This window comes from Chiloscyllium plagiosum, chromosome 5 (assembly GCF_004010195.1).
Source record: "Chiloscyllium plagiosum isolate BGI_BamShark_2017 chromosome 5, ASM401019v2, whole genome shotgun sequence".
NCBI lineage: Eukaryota > Metazoa > Chordata > Chondrichthyes > Orectolobiformes > Hemiscylliidae > Chiloscyllium > Chiloscyllium plagiosum.
The window spans coordinates 2,744,857-2,754,196 of record NC_057714.1 but is presented as its reverse complement, the minus strand read 5'-3'; the positions used below and the strand labels follow the sequence as shown (position 1 = coordinate 2,754,196).

The 9,340-nt window shown below is 42.2% G+C and overlaps 1 long non-coding RNA gene across 1 annotated transcript in view; it reads right to left on the bottom strand.

The window, feature by feature from the left end:
* Nucleotides 1–1,500: 1,500 nt before the first annotated feature.
* LOC122549667 overlaps nt 1,501–9,340 on the bottom strand; it is a 94,606-nt gene continuing 86,766 nt past the window's right edge. Inside the window, exons 4-5 of the long non-coding RNA XR_006311632.1 lie at nt 2,574–2,711; nt 1,501–1,742 (exon numbers count right to left, since the gene is read on the bottom strand). This is a non-coding gene — a long non-coding RNA (uncharacterized LOC122549667). The remainder of the gene's footprint in view (nt 1,743–2,573; nt 2,712–9,340) is intronic.

Here is a 9,340-nt window from a genome sequence, read left to right as displayed (position 1 = left end):
TGACGTCCAGATCAAAGGGGAGTTCTAGGTCTGGCACCTACAGGGCCAGAGCTTTGGCCAGCGCTTGTTTTAATTCTGAAACACCTGAATGTGCTGCTCGGTTCACTGTCACAGGACATTCTTTTTCAGATCAGATTGCAGAGAGTCTTTGATGGAAAAATCATCAATATAGTTCCATCAGTATCCCATTAGTCACGTCCCTTGGGGCAGCTCATTGTAATTTTGACTGAGTATGTTTCCTCTGAATTTCTCACTTACTGTGGATTACTATAGTTCCTAAATGCATAACTTGAGGCTTCAAGATTTTTTAGAATCAACCTCTAATCCTAAGAAAGTGAGGTGAGCTAATAGTTCACAAAGGAATTGGAGATGTTCTTTCCTAGTGTTAGTCGAAGGAGCAGTTCATTAACTTATTGGCTCAGACATTTAGGCTGTGAGACCTTTCGCTAGTCACTGGTGGAAAATGGAAGGGGTATTGTGGAACCTTTGAGGTAAACAAGTCCACGTGTACAGTTGCCCCTGGAATAAGAAAGCAAATTTATATTGGCACTCTTGTTTCATGGGAATTGATCAGAAAATATGCTAATATCTCAGTTGGCAAAGCATTTTGCTTGTGGGGCTTTTTTCATCATAGTCTCTGGACTAGTTACCACCACTGGTACAATTAGTGGAGCGGTTTTATTTAATTCCCAGTAATCAATTGTTAATTGCCAAGAGCCATTAGATTAAATTCCTTACAGTGCAGAAACAGGCCCTTTGGCCCAACCAGCCCAACCATGTGGGAGGCATGGTGGCACTGTGGTTAGCACTGCTGCCTCACAGCGCCAGAGACCCGGGTTCAATTCCCGCCTCAAGCGACTGACTGTGTGGAGTTTGCACTTTCTCCCCGTGTCTGCGTGGGTTTCCTCCGGGTCCTCCGGTTTCCTCCCATAGTCCAAAGATGTGCAGGGCCAGGTGAATTGGCTATACTAAATTGCCTGTAGTGTTAGGTAAGGGGTAAAGGTAGGGGTATGGGTGGGTTTCGCTTCGGCGCGTCGGTGTGGACTTGTTGGGCCGAAGGGCCTGTTTCCACACTGTAAGTAATCTAATCTAATCTAATCTAATCTATCTAATCTAATCTAGTCCACACTGACCCTCAGAAGAGTAACCCACCCAGACCCATTCCCCTACATTTATCCCTGACTAATGCACCTAACACCATGGGCAATTTAGCATGGCCAATTCACCTGACCTGCACATCTTTGAACTGTGGGAGGAAACCGGAGCACCCGGAGGAAACCCACGCAGACACGGGGAGAAATGTGCAAACTCCGCACAGACAGTCACCCAAGGCTGGAATTGAACCTGGTACTCTGGTGCTGTGAGGCAGCAGTGCTAACCATTGAGCCACCATGCCACTCCTGGGCTTTTTAATTAGCCAAATAGGTTAATTTTTTTGTCAACTCCACCAGGTATTATACTCCTTGTTATAATAAGCTTTGATTACCTTCCAAATTTCACTTTTGTCTTGTTTGAGAAAATGTTGTTGTTTTTGTGGTCAAGAGTCAGCATCGTGAGTCAGATCCACTTCACCCCTTATTTGGTTACAATCATGTTTATGCATTGCAAATGCTGATATGTGTTTGGCAATGATTTCTTGTGCATTTACATCATCGGACATGTCTGTGGGTTTAACTTAGGATTTCTCAGTTGATGTGGATCTCAGTTGAAACCTTCATTGGTACCTCACCCATTTTGCCCATCTGCCAAATATAAGAATTCATGGGGTTAAATGACAGGTAATATTTCATTATTAAACCAAAGCTACAGTTGTGCTCCACTTCTGGGTAGACATTATCCGAATGTTGCAAACCAAATCTCCCAATATAAATACTAACAAGTCAGTTTCTGATCCTTCTTATGAGTGGCAAGTAAGACTACTCAAATTAATAGTCTGTCTAGTGAATCATGATGAATCTATTCTTTTGGACGTGTTAAGGGTAGTGCGGGAACCCTCCCTATATCCCACAAAAACTTAATGGGGCAGCCTCCTATCTTGTCTTCCACTAGAGGTCATCCAACAGCATCCCATTTGGTGCCATACACCCACATTGAAGAGGCTTGATACCATTATGCCCACAGACCTGGGTCTGGGAGCTGAAAGCACAGGACACATTTCTGTTTTCCTGATTGGGTCTTTCAGCTGCAAATATCTGTGTTCTTTTGACTTGACCCCTGCCATTTCAAGCATATGCAGGGCACAGGGAACATTCTCCAGCATAATGGCCCAGACAACCACAATTATTCCATTTGGCTTGCTGTCTGGGGTCCACCTGTTGTTGCACCCAGTCACCTACCCATGGTTGGCCCAAAAGTGTGGTGGAATCCAAAGTTTAATATTTCGTCATTCTCTCCCTTTCATTCCATTTCTCCTCGCCAGACCTGAACTCAGGCTTTTAACTGGGCTCAATGGCCCTCTTTTGGTTTTTTGATTTCTCAATTTTCTGAACCTCCTTTTCTCAGGCTCCTACCTAAAACTCTTGCCTGTGTGTGTGTGGTGTCTGTGGGATTGAAATTTGCACACGCTTTCCTACCTCCTTCAGTGGTGTGTGACATCAGGGCCCTTGTCCCATTGGCAAGATGATGGTCACCCAAGTTCAACCCCAAGAAAAGGTCCACAATTTCCCACTGTGCTCTGGAGCTTCACCTGTTAGCCAAAGGGCCATAGTTACCTAGAGGATCACAATAAGAAATTAGCTGTTTTAAGTATTAGAGATAAAATACTGAAGATTATCAACTGAGTCTATCCTCCATCCAGGATTGTATTCTAAGATGTGATCCTGCCTGAAATTGGGTGGAATAGTCATAGGAATGAGGGAAAGATTTAATGGTTCAAGGTCTAACTGCTTGATCTGTCTTTCTTTAGAGTCTAGAGATTTAGATTTAGATTACTTACAGTGTGGAAACAGGCCCTTCGGCCAAAGATCAACCCACCCAGACCCATACATTTACCCCTTCACTTAACTCTACAGGCAATTTAGCATGGCCAATTCACCAGCTTGCACATTTTTGGACTATAGGAAACCGGAGCACCCAGACATGGGGAGAATGTGCAAACTCCACACAGACAGTTGCCTGAGGCGGGAATTGAACCCAGGTCTCTGGTGCTGTGAGGCAGCAGTGCTAACCACTGTGCCACCGTGCCGCCCGATTAGAGCCCTAGAGTCATACAGTCAGACAGTACAAAAGAGGTCTTTCGGCCCATTGAGTCTACACTGACAAAAAAAATGTATCACCTATCTGCACTTTACAGCATTTGGCCTATGGCCTTGAATGTTATGACATTTCAAGTGTGCATCCAAGTACTTTTTAAAGGTTGTGAGGCTTTCTGCCTTACTACCCTTTCAAGAAGTGTACTTCAGATTCCCATCACCATCCTTGTGAAAACATTATTCCTCAAATCCCCTCTAAACCTCTTGGCTTTTCAACTTAAAATTAATGCCTGTTGTTAATGCCCCCTCAACTAAGCAAAATAGCTGCTTCCTGTCCACGTCATTTATCATCTTATACATCTTTATCAAGTCTCCCTTCAGCTTTCTCTGCTCTAAAGAAACCAACCTGAGCTTATCCAGCCTCTCTTTATGACTAAACTGCTCCAAACCAAGCAACATTCTGGTGAATTTACTCAGCATCCCTTCCAGTGCAATCACATTCTTCCTATAGTGTGGGGAACAGAAATGCACACAGTATTCCAGCAGTGGCCTAACCAAAATCCTGTACAGCTCCAGGATACCCTCCTGCTCTTATAATCTATGCCATGACTTATAAAGCCAAGTATATGATACTCCTTCTTTACTATCCTCTTAACCTGTGCTACCACTTTCAGGGATCTGTTGACAAGCACTCCAAGATCCCTCTGTTCCTCTGGGCTTCCTAGTGTCCTGCCATTTATTGAGTCCTCTCTCGTCATGTTTAATTCTTCAAAACTGCATCACCTCACAATTTTCAGGGATTAAATTCCATCTCCCACTGATTAGCCTTCCTGAAGAACATCTGACCATTCATTACCCACCTGGTGAATCCAGAAGTTGGGGTTCATGGAGGGATGATGGGTAGTATGGACAGGGAATAAAGTTCGTCTAGTTCCCTCCTGTCTCCAACTCATTTACTAGATAATCAAACATCAATCATGCAATCGTGACCCAAGATGGTTTAAACAAAATCAGGAGGAAAAACTGGTCACCACACATTTTGCTGAGACAAAGGTGAAAAGGATAATAAGATATTTTCCGAAAGAATGAAATGAATATATAAACATGTGACAATATGTCGACAGGCTGGCTAGAGGGGATATGACAACAATGTCCAATACCTCTCCAACTCCTACCCGACAGAGTGATGAAATCGTGGAAAAAAATGCACAATTACTCATTCAAGACATAACAATAAGAAATTATTTTAGAGCTATTCAGTCTGAGATACCCCATTCAGTCTTAGGACAATGTACCAATGAGGCCAAAGAAATGATCGATGCACTTTTCCTAGAGAAGGAGATGGTTCTGACAAATGTGGCAAACTTAAAAGAAAGAAGAGCTTTCCTAAGAGGTACACTCTGCTGCATTCCTGATAAGAGTGAGATTGATGAAGTAGATTAAGTCAAATTATAGAGTCATAGAGATGTACAGCACAGGAACAGACCCTTCAGTCCAACTCGACCATGCCAACCAGATACCCAACCTAATCTAGTCTTATTTGCCAGCACTTGGCCCATATCACTCTAAACCCTCCCAATTAACTTATCCATTCAGATGCCTTTTAAATGCTGTAATTGCACCAGCTTCCACCACTTGTTCTAGCAGCTCATTCCATACATGCACCACCTATTTTGTGAAAAGGTTGCCCCTTAGGTCTCTTTTATATCTTTCCCCTCTCATCCTAAACCTATGTCGTCTAGTTCTGGACTTCCCCATCCCAGGGAAAAGATCTTGTCTATTTACCCTATCCATGCCATTCATGATTTTATAAGCCTCTATAAGGTTGCCCCATAGCCTCCGATGCTCCAGAGAAAACGGCCCTAGCCTATTCAGCCTCCCCCTACAGCTCAAATGCTCCAGCCCTGGCAACATCCTTGTAAGTCTTTTCTGAACCCTTTCAAGTTTCACAACATCTTTGCAATGGGAAGGAGACCAGAATTGCATGCAATACTCCTAAAGTGGCCCAACCAATGTCCGTACAGCCACAACATGACCTCCCAATTCCTATTCTCAATGCTCTTACCAATAAAGGAAAGCATACCAAACACCTTCTTCACTATTGTATCTATCTGCGACTCTACTTTCAAGGAGCTATGAACCTGCACTCCAAGGTCTCTTTGTTCAGCAACACTCCCTAGGACCTTACCATTAAGTGTATATATCCTACTCTGATTTGTTTTTTCCAAAATGCAACACCGTGCATTTATCTAAATTAAACTCCGTTTGCCACTCCTCAGCCCATTGGCCCAAGGTACAAGATCCCGTTGTACTCTGAGACAACCTTCTTCGCTGTCCACTACACCTCCAATTTTGGTGTCATCTGCAAACTTACTAACTTTATTAGTTAAGATGCAATAGATTAATTAATTTGTTGATTTTATAAATATCACCAATAAAATCAAGCAAGTCTGCAGGGTATTCTGGTCTCATTCACCTCAGATAAAATGTAGGGGGAGCCGAGCCATAAACTGAGCAGTTGCCCTGCAGCAACTCAATGCTAGGAACTGTGATTATTGCTTTAAGGTGAGAGTAGGGACGTATGAGGTTTTATCACAGCACAGTATACCAAACAATTACTGAAAGATGTTCATTTTCACACACTTAGACAAATATAATCAGATAAAAGCATAAGCACAAAAATAGCGGTAGTAGTAGACAATGTTTACCATCAAGCCTGCTCCACCAGTCAACATGATCTTGACTGATCTCTGTCATCAACTCCATTGTCCCATCCTCTCTCCATATTCCTTGATTCCCAAAGAGAGCAAACTCTATCCTGTTAGCCGTAAACCCTCATCTATGCCTCTCAGAGAATCATGCAGTATAGAAAAGGCTCTTCAGTCCAACTACCTATGTGAGTCTCACTTGGCCACACTAGGCCAATAGCCTTGAATGTTCTGAAACCTCAAATGTTTATCCAAGGTACCTTTGAAAGGTTACCTGCCCCAACTACCCTCCCAGACAGTGCATTTTAAATTCTTCAAATCTTCTGTAAACTTCTTTCATTTTAAAGATGAGCCCACTTGTTCTTGATCCTTTGTTTAAGGTCCTTTGTTACCTCTAACCTTGATTACTCCAACATACTTATGACTGATCTCTCATATTCTATGTCTGTAAACTTGAGGTTACCCAAAACTTCTTATATCTAAACTTAAAAATAGATCTTGTTCCCTACCATCACTGTGTTCACTGACATACATCACCACCCAATCAAGCAACACCTTAACATTAAAATTCTCATTCTTGCTTGCAAATCCTTGCTCTTGCCTATTTCTGTAATCTCCTCCAGTCTCACAGCCCTCTAAGCAATTTTCAAATTCTGGCCTCTTTTGCATTAATTTCCAATTATAATTACTGCACCATTGCTGGCCAAGTCTTCATTGCCCTGATAGTAATGATTTGAAATTCTCTCTCTTCACTTCTCCACCTCTTTAACTCACTCTTCTCCTTTAAAACACTTCTAAAGACTTTGCTTTTTGAAAAAGCTCTTGATCATGTGATGTGCCTTATGCCCTGTAATTTGTTTTATAATGGTCCTGTGGAGTGTCTTGGCACATTTAATTACATTAAAGGCACTACATAAATGTAACTTGTTGTTGTTAACCATATTCAACATTGGAGCATCCACAACCCTCTGGGGTATAGGATTCCACATGTTCGTAACACTTTGAATGAAGACATTTCTCCTGATCCTCTCTCAGTCGTATCATTGTCATGAGACTATGTACCATGTTGTAGATCTGCAAGCAGAACAAAACAACCTTTTGGGGTTTCCCTTATCAATAGACCACAAGATTCTGGGTAATCCAAGATGGAGGACAGAAAAACTTTCTGACTGTAACAGCTGCTCCATTTTTGAGGTATTTTAGGTGCTGGAGGTGACTTCCTCAAATTCCAGGAGCTGCAAATACTGTTTCATATGCTGTTTCATATGCTGTTTCATTGTTTTGGAACTTTGGAAAAAAACTGTCAAAACAACAGCAGTTTTAAAAGGGAGAAGAACAGACAAAGGAAGCACATAGTGAGGTCAGTGCAGGAGAGAGAGAGAGAGAGAGAAACTGACCACTGCCTTTGGTGTTTTTGAATTCATGTATTGCTGGACATTGGAGTGCATCTGGGAAAATTAACATACAGTGAAATTCACAACTGATCTTGGTGGAACTGTTGGGCGAAGTTCACAGCACAGAATCAGATAAGTTAATTGTTGTTTTAAGTGTGTTCAACAGAAAGTCTGCAGTAGTGAGTAGAGTGGGTTCTTATATGTTTTTGAAGATATGTCTCTTGATTAAACTTAAAATATAAGCCATAACTATTAATTTAACCTGGGGCAGTGTTTGAATCAGATAAGTTAATTGTTGTTTTAAGTGTGTTCAACAGAAAGTCTGCAGTAGTGAGTAGAGTAGGTTCTTATATGTTTTTGAAGATATGTCTCTTGATTAAACTTAAAATATAATTTAACCTGGGGCAGTGTTTGTAGAGGAATAAGACGGTGTTATTTTCTGGGTCTGTAGATTGTAGATTGTGAAGGAACAAAAATGGCCTTTAGTAGAGTGATATTCTTGTCAGATGCGGGAGTTTAAAGAGCATTTAAGGGTTACTGCGGATTATATTTGCCATAAATGCTGTTGGTTGCGAATCTTATCAGATTGAATGGGTGGGTTGGAGACACAGTTAGAAACAATGAGGAATTCGCAACAGCAACAGTATGTAATGGATGGCAGTTATAGGAAGGGGGGGAAAGTCACAGATACAGTCACATAGATTGGTTAACTCCAGGAAAGGTAAGAGAGGTAGGCAGCTGGTGCAGGAGCCTTTTGTGGATATACCCATTTCAAACAGGTATGTTGTTTTGGAAAATGTTAGGGGTTGATGAATTCTCAGGGGAAAGTAGCACAAACAGCCAAGTTTCTGGTATTGAGACTGGCGCTAATGCAATGTCAGGTTCCAAGAGATCAATTGTGTTAGGGGATTCTCTAGTCCGAGGTACAGACAGACGTTTCTGTGGCCAGCAGTGAAAAAGCAGAATGGTGTGTTGCTTCCCTGGTGCCAGGATCAAGGATATCTCAGAGACGGTGCAGAATGTTCTCAAGGGGGAGAAGAGCCAGCAGGAGGTCATTGTCCACATTGTAACCAACGACATAGGAAGGGAAAAGGTTGAGATTCTGGAGAGAGAATACAGAAAGTTAGGCAGAAAATTAAAAAGGAGGTCCTCGAGAGTAGTAATATCTTGATTACTCCCAGTGCTACAAGCTAGTGAGGGTAGGAATAGGAGGATAGAGCAGATGAATGCCTGGCTGAGAAGCTGGAGTATGGGAGAAAGATTCACATTTTTGGATCATAGGAATCTCTTTTGGGGTAGAAGTGACCTGCACAAGAAGGACGGATTGCACCTAAATTGGAAGAGGATTAATATACTGGCAGGGAGATTTTCTAGAGCTGCTCAGGAGGATTTAAACTAGCAAGGTGGTGGGACCCAGGGAGATAGTGAGGAAAGAGATCAATCTGAGACAGGTACAGTTGAGAACAGAAGCGAGTCAAACAGTCAGGGCAGGCATGGACAAGGTTGGACGAATAAATTAAATTGTATTTATTTCAATGCAAGGGGCCTAACAGGGAAGGCAGATCAACTCAGGGCATGGTTAGGAACATGGGACTGGGATATCATAGCAAGTACAGAAACATGGCTCAGGGATGGGCAGGACTGGCAGCTGAATGTTCCAGGCTACAAATGCTACAGGAAGTATAGAAAAGGAGGCAAGAGAGGAGGGGGAGTGGCATTTTTGATAAGGGATAGCATTATAGTTGTGCTGAGGGAGGATATTCCTGGAAATACATCCAGGGAAGTAATTTGGGTAGAACTGAGAAATAAGAAAGGGATGGCCACCTGATTGGAATTGTATGATAGACCCCCCAATAGTCAGATGGAAATTGAGAAACAAACTTGTAAGGAGATCTCAGCTATCTGTAAGAATAATAGGGTGGTAATGGTAGGGGATTTTAACTTTCCAAACATAGACTGGGACTGCCATAGTGTTAAGGGTTTAGAAGGAGAGGAATTTGTTAAGTGTGTACAAGACAATTTTCTGATTCAGTATGTGGATGTACCT